Raw genomic sequence first — 21038 nt, 5'->3', positions numbered from 1 at the left:
AAGTCAAAGCGTTCGTTATTCACGCCAGTCGCGTTGAACCGAGCTATAAGCTATAAGTGTAAGTGTATATATATACACATGCACACACACACACACACACACACACACACACACACACACACACACACACATATATATATATATATATATATATATATATATATATATATATATATATATATATATATATATATATATATATATATATATAGGTTCCACGTTTTAAAACAAAATCTCTTCCTAACTTGACTTGTTACTTCAACTGTTATTTGAGCTAAACACTCCCAATTGATATATATGGGACTTTCCAAGTTTCAAATGCTATCAACTGATTCGTCGATGCACCTACAATACAGTCTTATACTTCCTTGCCATTGTATAAAGCCTCACACACGTGTTAAGCGTCATTTATTGTGTTCTGTCAAGAGTACTAACATGCCTCGAGATCCAGGTAAGGGGCACTCCATATAATGGACGGGAGAGGGGGTTAGACCAAATGCATACGATTGTGTGTGTGTGTGTGTGTGGGGTCTACTGATGATGTACGTACGCATAGGAAACGGGAGAGGTGAAACCTTGATAATAATTTGTTTAATACGTAACCTGCTCGTTTGAATTTTAGCGGACACTAGACAAACTTTCTAAGGTTACGCAGCTTATTTCTTTGATGCAGGCAGACATTCAACGTCGGTGGACTGTCTGTTTTATAAAACACGTTAGCATTATTAATCCTCGATTGTTTCTGTGTGGATTAGATATAGGCCGTTCTATAGAATTGGGGGGGGGGGGGAGTCAAGCATGCGTACGTAGGTGGGGATGTAAGAAAGTACACATGTGTACAAGAAGGGAGGAGGGGGTCAAACGTTGCCAGGTTTTACGTACGTACTAAATGCTTGCCACCCCCCACCCCCATAGATACATAAAACTGTTATATGCCAACAGAAGGTTTAGAACTAAAATTGTATGTGCTGAAAGGAAACTCGATAATGTATAATTTATTCGTATTATGTCTTCATGCCTAACACTGGTAAGGCATTTTTTAGAACATTGTGAGCAAGCGAAGGGATAACATACACTTGTCTGATGTTATCTCACAACAAATATTATGACACAGAATAATGTTGGCTTTAGTTGTTTACTAATAAATCTTTCATATAAATTATTCCACTCATTATCAACGTTAAACATGCAAATTAATAAACAATTAATCAGACGCATTAATATTATAAAGAAAAATAAATAATAATGTAGGTCCAGTTTCGATATCTTTTGTACGACATATACGGTTCAGGTTACATATACACGTTCGTTGTATTTCCTTGTATTGGCATGGCATCCTAGAATGTGTGATGCGATGAAAATTGTCCAATATTTTGTGAGAGTGATTTTATTTATTAACATTCAATCAATATATATATAGTTTTTGTTGTTGTGAGGTTTAACGCCATTTTTTAGCACACGATAGGTTATATATGGCGGCCAGTATTATTGATGGAGGAAGAACCCGGGAAAACCCCGGGAAGAACCACCGACCCACGATAAGCTACTGGCAAGCTTTCTCACATACCCACATATATATATTCAGTGTGATTTGTGAAATAATATGTCTAGAGGGAATTTCAAGATAATTTATAATAGTTAAGGTATAGTTTTAAAGGGCAAAACCATGAAAACTCGATATTTATTATACTGTCATATTAAATTGATTTTAGCTTCTGATTATGCATAGCGTCTATCGCTTTCCCTCTCTTTCTCCATCATTCTCTCTCTCTCTCTCTCTCTCTCTCTCTCTCTCTCTCTCACGCACACACACACACACACACACACACACTAACAACAACACCAATGACAAACATAAAGTTCATGTGGGAATTATTTTACAAAATGTGAATCTGGACATTATGTGTGCATGTTTATATACATGAATCTCCAAATAAATCCCGTTTTAAAGAGGTTAATAAACACTTGTAAAATGTAGAAAGATACTAAAACAAACGTTTACCGAATACCTTAAAACGATTATTTGCTAAATTTAGGTATTCATATGGAATATTTAATATTGAACAAAGTCGTAATTTAAGGAGTTGAAATAGCTAAGGGTAAATTTTAAGTGATGTTTTGATGACAGGATTGCTATTTGTGAAGAAGACTCTTGTTTACTATTGCAAAAAATTAAAAGCACGTTGAAGACGATCAAGATATGGAAACATTGTTAAAAATCTAACGTCTGTTCTCTCTGCCGAAATAGGTGCGTTTTAAGAGCATTTTTGGATGAGATCACAGTGTCATTGTGTTTACGTGCAAGAGGCAATTCGTTCCAAGTAACAGGGTCCTGGTATTTAGTGGTCTCTAATTACTTAGTTTTGATAGTAGGAACAATGGGAATAGAGGAGGATATGTATATAGTTTTTTTTTTGTTTTTTTTTTTGGCCGGGGGGGGGGGGCATCAGACAGATGCCCCCCCCCCCCTCCTAGCCAAAGCTTGTAAATAGTTTATGTGTATTTGTCTCCCCCTTAGGCGTGTTGTTTGTTTTATGTTATATAATTTTGAATCAAATAATTAGAAATTTTGAGTAGGGTATTTCTATGTTCCCTAGTGTATCTATAGGGTTGTTCATCCGAGAGTGATTTCTATTATCCTCTCGGAATTCCTTCTCTGGTGTTTTTGTCGACCTTGCTAGGGTCGCCTACGTCCCGTGTTTGCTATGTGCGTATGCTATATGTTGGTGAGTGCTATATTATGTGTTCGTGTAGGGACAGCAGCTATATTAAATTCATTCTTCCCAGTTGTCTCCTATAAGCGTTAGTGGTGGATTAATTTTGAATTTTGTTGAGGAGTGTCATAGATTGTTTATTTGAAACTCTAGTGGTTCATATGTGTGTATTATTACTGTCTCGAATAGAAAAGGGTGCGGTATGCTCGAGATAGGGTCTTTACTTCTTTATTTTGTGTATGTCTCCCATCTCGAGCATTTTCCTCCCTTATTTTATTTGCCCAAAAGTCTAAAAGTCTTTATGCATCAATTGCCTTCCCTTTCGGGGTATTTGCACAGTACTAGATTCTGTGCTAATGTTAGTAAGGAAGAAAAGTATATAATGGGTTGGGATTTAAAATGGTAGGTATCTCATAAAAGGTTGTGGTATTTTATAATTTTACATTTTTTATTTTAGCCATATCATAAGGGTTCTTTTTCCAACTCTTCCTAGGGCCTGTTCACTTCGCGTAGCGCCATTTGACATAGCCCCATGACGTCATTATCCGTACTTCCCTCATGATAGGCTCTATTTCTTTTTGTCTATGACTATAACTTGTCCACACATTTTCATGGTTGTGATTATGTATTCAGTTATTTTGTGTGTTGTATTTTTATTAAAATTTCCGTCAAGGTATAGAATATTTTGAGGTCTGTATGTATCGTTTTTCTGTATTTCTTGTATTACCTTTTGTCTACTTTCTTTTGTTTTTGTGCACTGTATTATTGTATGTATTTTTGTGTAAGGACATTTTTTACACAGCGGACACATTGGCGATGCTCTGACCATATGCCGTCTCGCTGCTGCCTCTCCCGTCAACCATGCATCATGCATGTATTTGAAGCAGAGGCTTTGTATTTAGGGAGCCTAGTTTAGACCAGTGCCCCCATGCTCTTTTCCAATTTGCATACGTTCTTTCTTCTTCTATTTTGCATGGTATTTTGCTTGTTATTTCCCTTACCCACCCATATGTCAATTTTTCTTCAATTTCCCATAATCCTTTGTTTTCCCTATATTTGAAAAGTAAATCTTTTATACTCCTAAATTTCCTTGGGCTCTCAAGCAATTTGGTTAGGTTGTTATTTCTATATATTTCTCTCCTATTTCTTAAAGTAAATCCAAACCAATACATGTATAATCCTTCCCATGGTACTTTGGGGTCTGCATTTATTTTTTTAAATCTATTAAGAATATTCGTAATTATTAGTAATATTGGGCTTGGTATCCCTATCCCCCCTCCCTTTCCTTAGCTCTATACAAAGTTTCTTTATTGATATAATGCATTTTAGATCCCCAAATATAATTTATAATTTGTTTACCTATAATGTTTAATGTTTGGTTACTTATGTCAATCGACTTTAAAATGAAATTTGTATTAGAGTACATATACGTTTTTGCCATTTGGGCTCGTTCCATTATACATAAAGGCGTTAGTGCCCAGATATCAACATTTTTCCTTATTTCCTTTTCCATTTTTTGCAGTTTTCTTTCTCTTCGTTTAGGCCAAAGTACGCTTTAACCGTTTTTTTTTCAATAATTGTGCTGGTAAGCCTGAATGGTTACCTCGCCAGTTTCCTATTTCCAGAAATTCTGTTTTTTCCTGATTTATTTGCGATCCTGAAGCAGCAGCAGAGAGACTGGACCCACCAACTTTTTCGTCCAACAGGACCATCTATCAAAAACTCTTCTGATAGAAGGTCTTATTTCGCAAAATAAACCCTTCCAGCCAGAAACTATGATGACTAAATCCTCTTTTCTGGCTAACGGGGTTATTTCGACAGCGATAACTCGCTATAAAAAATAGTTTCTTCACACGGGGTGACGTCGACGACGACGTTGGTGGTGTAGTCTCTCTGCTGCTAATCATTTTAGGATTTCTGTTGTGAATTAAAAATTCGGGTTAACAATAATGGCCAACATTGGAGAAGCACATTCTGCTAGATTAGCTCGAGAGCGACTAGAAGCAATAAAAAAATTTCTTCCTGTGCGAGATAGTGTCAGAGAAAAATTACAGCAACGACAGCAAGCACAGGAAGGTTTCGCAACGACCACAGGGGAATTATTTAAACCTATCACCGCAGTCACTGGAAAGGTTTTAACTGCGATCAAGGGACGAACTGAAGAAGAGGCTGCAATTGAGGGCGGAAAACCAGAGCAGGGTTTGCTTCAAGCAATAAAACAACTTAGTGAACAACAAGTAGCAGCCGCAGCTGATCCAGGTGCAGTAGGTCCACTTGTAACTGTCAAGGAAACATTTATTAAAAAAGTTACCGAAGATGGTATCGACGAAATAAGAAATATTCCATTGAGTAACGTAGAGGAACTTCGGCAGTTTTCTGTTTGGATCGTCGAAAATTATCGTCGCAGACATGAATTTCTAAAACCAGAAGCTGCCATGGGCATGTCTCAAGCTGAGTGGAGGGATTATGTGTATAAAATAAATCGAGATCTCCCCCGAATACCTCCAAATGATGATACCTATAATTTTATAAAAACAGGAAGAATTGGGTATAATAAAGAACTGAGAGATCGAGCAAAAAAAATAAAGGAAGAAAAAAGAATCGCGAAAATGCAAGCGAAGGAAATGAAAAAGAAAGTTACCGCAGAGAGAGATCAATCACCGCCACCTGAACCACCTAAGCGAGCAGGAAGACCTAAAAAAGAGAAACCAGCGCCGTCTTACTCTGATCTTCCGGAGGGGGATGTTCTTGAAGAATTGGGTTTGCTGGAACCTAAAACTGGGTCTGGTTTTATTGCTTGCCCCGAAAATATCGTCAACGATGTGTCACGGTTAGAAGTTCTCATCGGAGGAAAACGTGCCGGAAATAACTCACCAGAAATAATTAATGAAGCGGCTGATATCTGTCAGCGACTATTTCAGCGTGGTATCATGGATATCGGCATCTACCGTGAACTTGTTAATGAACTCGCAGATGGTTATTACAGCGACTAGTTAGAGAAAACAACAATTAAATAAAATGATCATACACGATACTCGACCCAGCCCAGTCAGAGTAGTGAATTCACGATTACCGGTCTACAGAGCAACCTACGGAGATGGTCTCGGTGATGTTGTTACGGGTTTGTTTTCAAGGATAGCCCCTAAGGCGTTACCGATTGCGAAACAACTGTCGATGAAAGCGATTGATGTTGTCAAGGATAAAGCCCTTGGAGCTGTTGGTAATCTTGCCGGAAAGGCATTTACGTCAGTTAAGGGTAGACTGTTACGGTTAGTACGCAGACCTAGCGCGGTTAAACCACCGCCAGTAAAATTGCCGAGTACTGAACTTATGCCCGCGGATGTCAGTAAAGTAATAAATCAATCCGCAAATCAAAAACTTGCGGAGCTAGTAAACCAAATACCCGAACAAATAAATACGAGTCTGATATCAGGAAGTGGTCTTCGTTTTAGACGTCGATAATTTTATATAATGTTCAAACGAGTATCTGATCCAGCGTTCGACATGGATGCACCAACGCTTAAAGATGAATCTGTGCGTGATTATCAGTATTATTCCTACGAAGCAAGATCAGCCAATCAGCGGGGGCGAATTGAATTACAAGTACATGATACAAGTAGATATTTCTTACCCGCTGAAGCATTCCTTGAAGTCACGGGCGAAGTTGTAACAGATGTTGTCGCTAATACGCCATACGGAGGTAATGTCCGAGTTGGTCTTGTCAACAACGGCATCATGGCACTATTCAGAAGTGCTTCATATAACATCGATGGGAAAGAAATTGAAACGATTCAGGATAACGTCGACGTTGCTACAACAATCGTCGGATTAGCACGATACTCAGATGATTACACTAGATCAGCTGGTCCGACTATGATGTTCGCTAAGGATAATTCTGATCATCCTGAACACAGACCTCATGAAATAAGACAACCAAACGACCGTACTGCTCCTGTTGCTGCTGCTGCTGATATAGAAGATTTATCATTTCCCCTTCCTAATTACAATCTTGGTTTTGCTGTACGTAAATCGATGTTATCAGGTAATCGTAGAAGATTTTCATGTGCAATTCCGCTGTCTCACATCTTTGGATTTTGTAGAGGTGTCAGAAAGGTTATTTTTGGAGCCAAGCATACAGTTGTACTTGTTAGAAAAGGTGACGACAACGACGCTATCTGGCGAGACGGCGATGCTGGTGTTGCTGCCGGTAAAGTAATATTAACCAAGCTTGCGTTGTGGATGCCAGTAATGTCCCCATCGATCACTGAAGAGCAACGGTTGCTCTCTTTCATGGACACAGGTGGTAAATCATTGATATCATGGTTGACAACATCTACAGATTCCATTCAGGGCGCCGGTGCTGGGCAATTCACGTGGCACATAGCATCACAGCAGGGGGTGTCAGCACCACGACATATTTTCGTAGCGCTCCAGGATAACGCAAGAGTAAGTAATCAAATACGTTCGCATATGATATTTGACAAACTAAATGTCTCTGAAGTTTCGCTGCGAATAAACGGACATCAAGAACCATCCGATGATATAGTGATAGATTTTGGAAATAATCAAGTTGCACGTGCATATCATCGTCTGATGACATTTATGGGACGTGATCAAAATATTGATACCGGCTTGCAGATATCACAGTTGGATTTTACAACGTTGTATCCGATTTATTACTTTTCGCTGGAACATCTTGATCTAACCAAACAATCGGTCGTTGATATACACTTCAAGGCCAACGTTGGTGAGTTTCCCGCTGGTGGTTTTAGAGCGATCGCTGTCATACTCTCCGATAAAGCAATGTTGCTTGAAGGTGTTGGTGGACGAATGAGAGTCATCGATGCTCCAGTGGAAAATATGTAACATTGCTAGCAGCAACTTGTAAACAATTAGATCAACATCATATTAAATAAAATGTCATACAGTTACGTTAATGTGTCACTGACTCCTGGTCAGGTGAAGAAATTACAATCGAAAAACGCGAGCACATGTGGGACATCAATAACGTTTAAACACGATCAGCTAGCTGGCGGCCCAAACAAGCTGTCGCTGACCAAAACTCAGCTAAAACATTTCAATAGCGCGAAGCAGGGCACGACTGGAGTTCGAATTGATCTCTCTCCGGCCGCGGTCAAAGATATGGTCAAAAAGACCGGCGGAATACTTCCATTTCTTCCAATAATTGCCGCCGCATTAGCACCAGCAGCAGCCGCCGCGGCAATGGCAGCCGCGTTAGGAGCAGTTGGAACCGCTGCTGGAATGGCACTAAAGAAAGTAACCGGAAAGGGAATTTTACACAAGGAAAGTCTAAAAAAAAGACAAACAAGAACACAAAAACCAACAAGACGCCCCCGAAAGACAACTATGCCTCAGCCCAATCGTTTAAAACTTCCAGTGGAACAATACGGAGCGGGTCTAAGACTACCGGGAACTCCGGCGTCATGGTACCCAAAAAGGTTTTGAAAACACTTCCAGCATTGAAGCTTCCAGCGAGTAATTTTGATTTACTTAATGCTGCTAAACAATTACGCATAAAATCCTTCAAAGGTGTATTTATGCGAGATGAATTACCAGCACGACCGAATAATCCAGAAACAGGAATTATTAATCTTGACAACAAGGAAGGCCCTGAGACTCATTGGGTTGCTTACGCGATCGATCCGCGTGGAATTATCTATTTCGATTCGTACGGGCTAGCACCGCCAGTTGAATTTCTCAGGTACGTCCAAAGATTTTCAATTCCAGTTTGGCAGTCAACGTTACCAACACAAACACTAACCGATCCTCGGATATGTGGTCAGCAGGTATTGAATGTTCTCGCCGCGATAACAAAACATCCAGCGATTCCTCCTCATAAAATCGTGCATGAATACACGTTGAAAAATCATCAATGATTTCCAAATTTAAACAACCCCATAACAGATAAGGGTTGATATTTACGGAAGATCAAGCAGATCCAAGGAGCGCCGCGAAGATGTCGATTTATCGAAGTATGCGACCAAAGATGACGTTGATGATCTTTTAAATCTAACCGGGATAGACCCAGATGAGGTTGTTATTTTTCAGGACAGGCATGGTAAGCTAAAAACCAGTAATATTAGGTGGAATGACATAATTCGCAGGGTTATTGGAGCTGTCGCGGACAACATTGTTGTATTCACTGACAGCGGCAGAATCAGAGACTCATCGATATCAATTGCGATCCTGCGAGATGATGCACGAAAAGTCGCAGCGACGCGTGTAGCGAAGACCGGTGATACAATGACAGGTGAACTCAGCATGAACGGCAACAAAATAACCGTTCTAAAAAATCCGGAAGGTCCCGAAGATGCCGCAAACAAACAATACGTAGACACCGTTGATGGTAAACTAGCCACGTTGCGGGCAGAGTATGATGTTCACGTGGGTGCGTTCACAAGATTTCGAAGAAACTTTCAAAAAACTGGTGAGACCGTGGATAAGTTCTTTGGGGCTCCTCCAGTCGTCGATATGAAACTCGCTGAAATCAAAACCAACATTGACACGATCAAACAAACACAGCAGGATATCGTATCGGGAATTCCTGAGATCGTTAACAAAACCAGTTTGATTAAAGTCCCCGTTACAGTTACTCCCGGGCATATCACCAACATCGTATTCACGGTATCATCGGGATTCGCAACATGGTCCCGACAAAATAACACTATCAAATACACAGCAACGGTCACTGGCGTGTACAGGTTGTCTGTGTTTTCAACCGCTAAATTTGAAATCTTCACAACATATCCTTGGAGACATCCCCCCGATAAGTATTCCGGGGTTGTAACCGTAATACTAAACAGCGGAACCGAAGAAATATTTATACTTGAAGCCGCAGACAAGAAATTAACCGCAACATCCTACTGGTGGTGTTTGGAATTCGTCGCAACAACGCCTCAATTGGTTACCGCGTAATTGAATAATGTCAACGACAAAGTTGAAATCCGAAACATTTCCAGATGCACAACAATATCGATATGATCAGGAACGCGAATGGCAATCAACGTTGAAAAACACCATTGACAGATGCGCAACAAAAATAAAAAAATACAAACGCCGTGTGACCGTGCTGGACATAACAGTGTACTCGGTATCCGCGGTAGTTGCATCCACTGGTGTGCTATTGTCTGCGTTAACTCCGGTAACTGCTAAAATCGCGATCACAATCACAATTTCAGCATCAACGACGATTGCAGGAGTCGCCAACATCATCGCGAAAAAAATATCTTCGTGCGCGATAACAAAATTACACGAGTATACCCGGGTAGCCAACGCGGCCAACAGCGCCTACTCGAAATTGTCCTCGTTGATATCATCCAGCGTAGACGAAAATAACATATCAGATTCTGAATTCACGCTAATGTCCAGCATTTACAACGATTACGAGCGCGCAGCGAATACTGGAACCGCAAACGGTTTTCATTTGAAAACCAACAATAACAATAGCGATGGAGACACTTCAGCATCGAGCGCTGCTCGACATAGCAGCAAATACAGCTCCGGTAAAAACATCAATGATATCAATATCCTCGACGCAACCAGAGTTCAGCATTAATTTTCCAACTGCAATTCCAGTAAGTGAAATCGCGTTGGCACAATTACGAGTATATCACAGTTGGCCCAATATCAGGTCGACATCATTTCACGGACAGTTGCCGAATAACTCATTTGTTTTTTCGTATCAGAATAGCACTGATGGAACCCCAGATTGGAACGTCATTGCGTTACCCACTGGGAGTTATCAGATCGAAGAAATCAACAAAGAAATACAGCGTCAAATAAAACGTATCACCGGAAAAGAATAAAAAATATCAATCACTGCACACGAGCCAACGCTGTCCACGATCATCGAAATCTCAACACCGGGTTACGCCGTTGATATCTATAACAGTTCAATCAGAACAGTATTAGGATGGCCTCGAAATCCACCACCGGCACCACCGACACCACCCGTTGCACCCGAAAAATCCGATTATATCACTGACGCGAAGTCATATCACGGAATTACACCCGGTTATATGCCGCGTCTGGATGATATAAAAGGTGCAACGGTGGATAGGTGGATCCCGCCTCTTAGCGATGGCGACGATATTGTGTTGACTTTTACTCGTGCAACATATTCAACGGGAGTGGGAGGATTAGGATTTCGTGTTTATCTAAGCGAAATTACTGAATTTTTTAAAACTATTAATGTGGCGCACAGCGCGCAACTAGCGCATCTACGGCAACGCTTCCAAGAACATCTTTCTGATGTAACAGGTTCACGTGGAGAAATTAGAATTCATCCGAAAAAATATTTACCGGAAATCATTCCCCGGGCGTTGTTAAAATAATCATCGATAAACACGGCAATGATGACTTTTTACTGACAGATTTTCAGCTGAAGCAACTCCGCGAAAACAATATCACGATGATTACTTGTGATGCAGACCAAATCCTCAATGTTGCTCACTCGTGCATTTCACGGGATCATCTTGATAAGATACTGCAGTGAAAATCCTTTGAAAATATTTTAGTTTATAACACATTTTTTTACCACTGACCATTTTCCCGATTTCATAACGGTATTTTGCTATGAAAATCAACGAAATCGTCCATTTCACTGGTTTCATAACGGTATTTTGCTATGAAAATTAACAAAACAGACCAGCGTCGTGGATTCATAAGGGTATTTTGCTATGAAAACCAGCGAAATTGTCCAAAGTCACAGATTCATAACGGTATTTTGCTATGAAAGTCAGCGAAATAGTCCATTTTCCTCGATTTGATAGAGGTTTTGCTATGAAAACCAACGAAATCGGACAGTTGCATAATTTACACAGTAAAAAAAAAGTAATATTTTTTTTTTACTTCGTTGACGCTGTCAAGGATTTCACTTCTAGGTACCGGATTTCACTTCCTTGAAGTCAAGGTGAGGTATTTTTACTTCCCGCTGACTTCGTGAATGACTTCGTCATCGGTGACAAAGCTATCATTGCTTTCTAAATTCTCTGGATTTTCATCCTTGACGCTGTCAGCGGACATACAATGCTTTAATTTCCGGACCCGATTGTTAATTATTTTTTTAGTTTCATACTCTGCTGCCAGTGCCAGCCTGATCTTTTCGACTGCACGAGACAGTGGAACAAATTCATTTATTTGTGTCTCCGCTACGCTGGCCAGCGATTTATACAAATTATTTTGGATCATCTTTATGAATCGATATTGAGCAGGAAGAATATAACGCCCTGCGCATTTAGCTTCGTATAATGATTCAAAATCTGACAGAATAGTTTCAACATTTAGTAATATTTTAAATCCTTGTTTTTCTGATTATTGAATAGCATCAATCACATTATTGATATTTTCTTGATTTATATTTATATATACTTTTAAATCTTTAAAATAAAAAACATCACATCTCGCTGAGTCTCTAGGGTGTCTTATGACATCCTACCAAACTCAGGAGGGGGCGGAAACACTTACCCCCGATTGAGCCCTTAAACTGCCAAATAACAGTCTAGAAGGCCCAGAGGGTGTGTTTGCGAAACGACGAGACATTCCCCATTTGTGAACCTCCTAGCTTACCATTTGATATACTAGCAAGGCTCATATGGGGATAACACATAACATGTAGTATTTACATCTGTAAAGCTTCTAAATTGCCACCGCATTTTAGCAAGCTTACACAGTAGTATAAGACGGCACAAACACATAGTATTTACATCTGTAAAGCTTCTAAATTGCCACCGCATTTTAGCAAGCTTACACAGTAGTATAAGACGGTACAAACACAATGCGGGGTTATAATTCTACATCCAACAAGTTGCACACTACCCCCCTGAAATCAACCCTGTTTCCGGGTAAAAGGTTACCCCGAAACGGGGCAATAACAGAGTACGTGTACAACTTCGTTGGGTTTCGAAACCCCAATACAGTATTAGGACGATATTGTATATAAACTGACTGATACCCGAAGGTTCAGAAATAGCTCAGCGTGATTTGTTTAAAACGTATTTTCTTAAATAATAATCATGTGGAAACCACAGATGAGCCATAAACCCGAACAAGTGTAATAAAATAACGATATTGTCTGTGAAAAAAAAGATAAATACGCGTTTATTCTTGATGCTGTCAAGGATAAAATCATTCTTGCGATGTCCCTGTCCTTGACAGGGAGATAAAAACAAGGGAAGTTATTTACTTCCTTGTGCAGAAAATCGTCTGCTCGTACCTGTAATACTGCGCTCGATGAATTTACCTATTGCACAAGGGGAGGGGACTAATTGCATGAGATATGCCTAACGGAGTTATCTCCGTTAGGAAAATCATCGTGATAACGAAATATAATTTTCTGATTATTATACTTTTTTGCCAACGCGGATTTATATATTTTTTCTGCGACTCTTCGTACTGAGGGTTCACAAATACCGAAATACTTGCCAGCTGAGGTCATTGAGCGAAATATTATTTCTTCTTTTGTATTTAAATTTATGGATACAACTGCCCTAGATTCTCTCTTCCCCCCTCCCCGTATTACCAGCCCTACAATTTTCGCTCTGCGTCACAACCCTTAGATTGGATAAATTATTATTAAGTTTCTGTCCATCAATAAGATCAATTACAAGACCTTTTTTGATCTCTCCGCGAAAACACTCGAACACGATCCTGTGAATATAATAGTTTTTACCCCCAGCCCTAAACATTAAATAACCAGTATTACTAAGAGCACCAACTGGTTTTTTCAATCTGCAGTGTCTCACTATTCCCTCGCGAGATGCTTCGTAATTTTTAATGGTTGGATGTGAGACAAATTCTTGGCTCATTTATATAATAATGTATTTGTCTAATTTATAATTTGTCTGAAAACCTAGTTATATAATCACTCTCCGATTTTAGCGCGTCTCCATTATTTTTTTTATTGTAATATCGCTTGAGTTCCCGGTATCGTTTCCCCCCACACCCCGCACATAATTGTGTTTTACCCCTGACACCAATGCCACATCGCAGGCAACGAATAGGTCCTGTGCTTCCTCGTTTGATGCTCTGTATATGTTCACCGCAGAATTCCTTCCTACAGGGCTTACCACAGACTGTTACAGATCCAACTTTTAACCATCTGCAGTTGTTCATTGTATATATAATATTTTCTTATTTAAATATTTGTCTTAAATATAACAATGGAGGAGTTTTCTAGGCTAACCGCAGTTGGCGCCGGGAGATTCGATCTTGACAGGCTAAACCTGGATCCACGACGACGGCATCTAACTGATCTGTTCGATATTATCAGCGAGGGTAAAAAAGAATTCCGCGACGACGGCGCATCTCATGTATGGTCGACATTTAAAATTATCCGCGACGAGGACATCATCGATGCTACAATGACTGATGCCCGAGCAAAAACAATTATTGATTATATTAATCAACGCGACAAGAAATATTTTTTCAGAATAAAATTTATTGTCAACGTCGACGACGATACGTGGATTATCCGTGACAAACTCGACCCTGTTCTTGCTAACGGAAAGACCGCTCTGTTAAGCAGCAATTGTAAACCAGGAATGCTGACCGGGATTGATATACCATATTACGCTCGAGCGTATCCTGTAACCGCAGTCATTTATGGAATATACTTGGTAAAAAAAAACAAAAATTGATAAACTCGCTCCGATGAAAACTTCGACGGTGTTGAATTGTGTAGCCGAGCGAGTAATGGAACACTTTAAAAACACAAAACGAGGAAACGGTTTAACCGATCTGCGACGTGAAAAATAACATCATGGGGTGAATCGGTTAAGAATACCGGGGCAACAATAAATGATGTTGCTGCGCTATCAAGTAAATTAAAATACTCAATAACAGTAAAAACACTAACAGGGGAAATATTATACAGTTCGAAGCATTATAAAAAGTCAGGAACACCGATTGAAATTATTGATCATAATTCGCACGCGTGGACTGATGCGGTTACAATATTTCCACGAGACCGTGTTGTCAAGTTTTATCGTGGAAACATATACGAGGTTATTTACGCGCTGAGTAAAACCGACCCTGTGTCGGTGTGGTTATTTAGGAGCTCCGAAGATTCCGAGTATGATCAATTTGTGAGACCCAACGGAGAATTATACAGAACAGAATCGTTGCACCAACAAATGAAAAAACTCGCAAAAATGTATATGAGAGATGCTAGCGATGAGCAGTTATTGGTTAATTGTTTTACAGTTCCAAGTGTTGCCTCTCACGCCGCCAGAGAAAGAAATTCGTGGAGACCAACCCGAAGTCAGTTTCTTTCAGATATACAGTTAAGTTGTGTCGAGTATGGTCATGGCGGGTTGTGGAATACCCGATATGACTACCGGGATATGATTTCCGTAGATATGATTGCCTGCTACCCAGGAAGCTTTCTCGGAAACGGCGAGTGCCGCGAATACTTTGCGCGGTTTGGACACCCCACGAACTCGATGACACGAGTCGCCGTAAACGGCAGTTTACCCGACGCTGACCTGACAGGATTTGCTCGTGTGACTTCGTTTGAATTTGCTGCGGGACTTCATCCGTGCTGTTATGTTTGGTTTGGCAGACACTTCGTTGAAAAGCGCTGGGTACCAATAGTGTTATTTCGATACATGCTTGACAGCGGCATACTGGTATCGTTGACTGTCAGCGAAGCAATCATATGTTATCGACCGCAGACATCAGTTTGGTTACCAACACCAGAACGTGTAACTCTCGATGAAGTTATCGGCGAGTATGCACGAGAGTGTCCAAATACCCCAATGGATGTCATTGTCAGTGAGGCTCCTAAAATTCTCAAGATCAAACTCAAAAACAGTCAAATCACAGCGAAAGATCTTGGACGAAGAATAATCGGTAAATTTACTCAGGGTGCAGCATTTGATCATAAAATGCATCACACGCGGTTGATTATCGATGAAGCTGAATTGGATTTTATAATCGCCGACGCGGTTGCCAGAGACATATTTTGTAACAGGGAGGATGTGTTCTTGTCCGACGGGAAAAAGTTGGGCACAATTGTAAGTTATATCGACGGAGAATCGCCTCAATACACACATTTGAGATCTTCAATGCTGGCTTATGTTTCTATAAATTTGTTATCGATGGTAAATCGATTTCCTGACCCATATCATACTGGTATGGCAGTCAGAGTTGCCACGGATTCATTTTACATCGACAAGAAATATTCAGAATCACTGACCGATATAATGAAATTCTGCGGCGGAGATGAATGGGGTTCGTGGAGAATAAAAGCCGAGATGTTACACGAGTATTGTGAATCCGCTGATGTTGCAACAGAGGATAATTATTATAAATCAACAATGCCAGAAATATCTTCCGCATCGTCTGTGGATGATCCAATCACCAGACACAAAACTGTTTATTTGAACGGGCCGGGCGGGTCTGGTAAAACAACTCGAGCGATTGAATTATTTCGAAATTCAGATATGATTGTGCTAACACCTACACATAGACTTGCCAGGGAGATGAAACAGCGAGGAGTCAATTCTTGTACTTATCACAGCTTTTTCAAATACAGCGGCGGTACGTGGACACCAGATCGAATGGGCACAAAATATATCAATGATATAATAATTTGGGATGAGATATGTACGGTGCCGCTGGAAACGTTAAAAACATTTCTTGATTGGCTGCTAACGAAAAATACCGCAGTGATTATGTGCGGCGATCACGGTCAACCACCTCCGTTTGTCGGCGCATCTCCGCATGATTGGCTGAGGAATTTTGTTGATTATCACGAAGAAGTAACTGATGATTACCGAGCACTTGATGCAACGCTGAAAGAATTTAAAACACTAATCAGGCTACAACCGAATAAAATTCAATGTGATATCATGCGCAAGATGATTCCTGAAACTTCGATGAGCGACTTTTTACGCGTGTGGAAACCAAACGATTTGATAGTGGCGAGTAGAAAGATAGTCAGAGACTCACTTCAACAACAGCTATTTCAGTTACAAAAAAAAAGTTTCCAATGCTGCCAACGCCGTTATGTTATAGACCAACTGATACGCGGTTACAAAATATAGATGTTGATATTCCAGGAAAGACAGAGAAACAGAATTTAGTATTGAATGATATTGTGTTAGTTGACATCGATGCTGTTGAGGATGCACTAGCGATGAATAAATCCCCGTGGACGCTAGGATACGCAATGACCATTCATTGTTCTCAAGGACTGACTATCTCTGATACAACTGTCTGGATCATTGATGATCGAATCGAATGGTCCAACTTAGTCTACTTGGCGGTGTCCATAGTCAGAAGAATATCTCAACTGCGAAGAATTGTCTTGGAAAATCCTTCGGATTTTAAATCAAACAATGAAAACATCACCGATGGTGATGTAATAAGAAAAAAACTCGCCGGTTACAAACAGAGTGACAAAAAAATAATCGCGATTTTGATCTTGATGTTGACTTCGTTGTTGCGCTGAAACAACAGCAGAATAATCACTGCGCGAGCTGTAATTGTATAATGCTATGGCAGTATTCGAATAAAAATTCAAGACAATTTACCGTAGACAGAAAAGATAACAGTCGCGGTCATACACGTGATAATGTCATGTTGACCTGTCTTGAGTGTAATCGACGTCGGGGTGCCAGCGCTAGTTAAGTCACTTCAGTGATTTTGGCGGCAATTGTGTGTCCTCGGGAATTACCTGAAGTTGCTCACGGGTGAATCCGCGTTGAGGAGCAGTTGAATCCAACCTGTAGATTGCTGGTCTGGAAACGCTTGCGTTTCTCCCAGTGGATCTTGTCACGGTGGATATCTTATGTGTGGTAACACTCCAGATGGGATCAGTCGCTCTTCGTTTACCACCTTCAAGTTCACCTGGTTCATATAAATATCTTACAGTAACATTACCCAGTATTTGCTGTTTTTCTTTCTTTCGTTGCAGTGGTATATTTTTTTGAAAAACACCTTGTGTTTTTGTGATCGCGATGGAAGGTTTCATGTTGGTGGTTCGGGTAATTTCATTATTTAACGCAGCTATCACGCTTGGTAATCTTGCAACCCATTCGCGCGATCTCGTATCCTGAATGAATTCCCTCGCGTATTGATATCCAAATAACCGCTCAGCAAGTGTTCGATTGAATCGCTCAACAATTGCCTGATCACGGTGAATTTCAGTGTGTCCTCGTCGTATGGTGACGTTATGTTGTTTCATCAACGATGATACAGCACCTTGAAATTCTTTGCCAGGATCAACTTGTAATAAATTTGGCCATCGCAGAGGTCCTCGCCGATAAATTCTTTAAAACGCAGAAGCAACCTCAGATGCTGTTTTAGTCGTTAACGGTTCCGCATCTTTGTATCTACTGGCAACATCAACTATGGTTAACGCGTACTTGTATGTGCGTCTTCGGATAGTATCATGTGGCAGAAATAATATATCAGCTTGATGAACCTCATTTGGTACACTAACATCGAAATGCGCAAAGTGAATTTGTTTAGGGCGCGGTAGATAAATTTGCCATATTGCCTGTCGGGATAACCAATTTTTGGCAACCGCGCGTGTTACTGATGCCGCGCTGGCAAGTTTATCAATTGCCGCGTTACCTCTCCAGTATCCGCTTGGGGAATAATAAATCGACTCCATTATATACCAGTACCTAACGCTAATTTACCCTTCATTGCAGTTTTTATCAACCAAGACGCTAACCTTTCTTTGAAAGATTTATCAGGGATGGCATTTAACGCGTGAATTAATTTCACGTCCGCGAGATGGCGCTGTTGCAAATCCTTGCTTCGGTAAGCTACATCATGAGCATGGCACGCTGCATCGATAGCGTTTATCGGATACTCACCTGGTTTTGGTTGATCCTGAGCATCAAGTCTGATATCAAGTCGGGTTCCTGGACCACAGTAATTATATCCTGGAAGATGTTTTTCTCCTGGGTATTTAGCCCACGGAGCTCCTGGTAATTTCCCTAACTTTGCTGCGATATCACCTCCGCTTTTTTTTAATAAATCTAAATTTTTTTGTGCCACATTGTTCACACTTACCCGTGAGCGCTTGTCGATTATTTTTTGTTGTAATTGTTGTCGTATCCGTAGTTGGGGTACGTGCTCGGCATTTCACACAATATAAATTCATATTATTTTATGATATATCTAATGGAAATCACTGACTTTTCCGCGACAAAGCGACGAGAGCCAATCAAGCATAACTCAGTGCTACCAAATTCTGTTCGAATGATTATCATAGGCCCATCTGGGTCGGGTAAAACACAGCTGTTGTTGAATTTGATAATGAAGTGGATGAAGTGGGATAAATTATATTTGATTGCCCCGTCTGTGGACGATCAGCGATGTTATCAAGTGCTAAAAGATTTTAACGAGAGTGCAAAAACAATCATTGGAAATGCAAGCATTTCTGAGGCCGACGAAAACGTAGTTGAATTCATAACTGACATAAATGATGCGCCCGGCATTGATGACATCGATGGATCAATTAATAATCTAGTAGTGTACGATGATGTCATGCTGGATAAACAAACAAACCCTGCGAGAATATTCTCGCGCGGGCGTCATAAAAACACTGATGTCATTTATGTGACTCAATGGTATACACAAATTCCAAAAGTGATCAGAGATAATTGTGACGTTCTTGCAGTGTTTAACGGAGTTGACGCACACACGCTGAGAAATATTCATCAGACCTGGTGCAGTGGTGACATGGACCTCAATAAATTTAAAAATTTCTTTAGTCATGCTCAACGAAAACCACACGGGTTTGTGACGATAAATTTATATGATCCTCGGACACGATACCGAGCTGGGTTAGATACATTTTTTAACTAAAAATCCTAAAATGATTAGCAGCAGAGAGACTACGCCACCAACGTCGTCGTCGACCTCACCCCGTGAAGAAACTATTTTTTATAGCGGCTGGTTATCGCTGTCGAAATAACCCCGTTAGCCAGAAAAGAGGATTTAGTCATCATAGCTTCTAGCTAGAAGGGTTTATTTTGCGAAATAAGAACTTCTATCAGAAGAGTTTTTGATAGATGGTCCTGTTGGACGAAAAAGTTGGTGGGCCCAGTCTCTCTGCTGCTGAAGCTTTTCCAAATTTTTCAAATTCTTTTGTTAAGTGTTTAAAGGAATTAGGATCTTCTATAAAGTTTGTACAATCGTCTGCATGCTGCAGCATTTTTACTTCTTCTTTTATATTTGGAACTTTTATACCAACTATTTCTTTATTCAGTTTTATGCTGATGGCTAGCATTTCAATGGCTATTACGTATAATAACATAGATAGTGGGCATCCCTGCCACACTGATCTTTGTATTTCGAATGTATCCGTCATCGCTCCGTTGACCTGTACTGTTGAGGTTACGTTGTTGTACAGTATTTTAGTACATTTTCGGAAATTCTCTCCGAAGCCAAATTTTTTAAAAACCTTTTGTATATAATTATGTTCTAATCTGTTAAAAGCTTTTTCTTGATCAAAGAGTACCATGGTAGCTCTTTTTCCACTTATTTGTACATAATCTATTATAGATCTTATACTGAGTATATTATTTTGTATGTCTCTGTTTTTTGGCCTTCATGTTTGGTTTATGTTAATTATGGTCTCTAATTACTTAGTCTTGATAGTAGGAACAATGGGAATAGAGGAGCGTATGTATCTAAACGGGGTCTACAGTTCGGTGAAGTCTAATATATATTTTAGACAGGAAGAAGACAATAAACTGTAAATTAAGAAAACTATTTTGTTACTGTGTCGATCGGGTAACCAGTGGATGGTAAAAAAGACAGGTGCAGCTGATTGTGGAGTAGTACTCGGTTCTTGACACCCTAAGGATAGCCAGCTGTATGTTTACATTTTTTAAGTTTCTCTTGTTCATAGTGAAACACAATACATAGAATGTACTAAGAAATGCACAAATGTTTTAGAGGCATCAAATGAAACAATACTATATATGATTGCAGTGGGCGCCTCTCAGTTCCATTTATGCAGTTCTGTGTTTGTTCATGACGTGTTAATAATAATAATAATAATAATAATAATAATAATAATTGTGTGTATGTAATGAGGCATGTTGCATGACTTCATATAGGATCTGCACCGCTCTATGCTTTGTTTAATAGTATCGATTTGAACTGAGTGGCTAGATTGTATGCATTATGATGTCATTAGACTACAATTAGCAATTCGCCAGATGACGATCTTAGACACTCGTTACTGGCTAAATGTATAAAATGATTACAATTGGTCCAAAATCAGAATCATGTGGACCTCCAACTAGACTGGGCTCCATGTAGGGACACAACATACGT

At 40.0% G+C, this 21038-nt stretch overlaps 1 protein-coding gene across 1 annotated transcript in view; it reads left to right on the top strand.

Annotated features, from left to right (window-relative positions):
• Positions 1-416: 416 nt before the first annotated feature.
• Positions 417-21038, top strand: part of LOC149796342 (trafficking regulator of GLUT4 1-like) — a 35101-nt gene continuing 14479 nt past the window's right edge. The window contains exon 1 of the mRNA XM_089961016.1: positions 417-451. The gene's annotated coding sequence lies outside the window, so the exon portion shown is untranslated. The remainder of the gene's footprint in view (positions 452-21038) is intronic.

Source organism: Sinohyriopsis cumingii, chromosome 6, assembly GCF_028554795.1.
Source record: "Sinohyriopsis cumingii isolate HCF-2022 chromosome 6, ASM2855479v2, whole genome shotgun sequence".
NCBI lineage: Eukaryota > Metazoa > Mollusca > Bivalvia > Unionida > Unionidae > Sinohyriopsis > Sinohyriopsis cumingii.
Note: the sequence above shows the minus strand (reverse complement) of the source record. Positions and strands in the feature narration are given on the sequence as shown.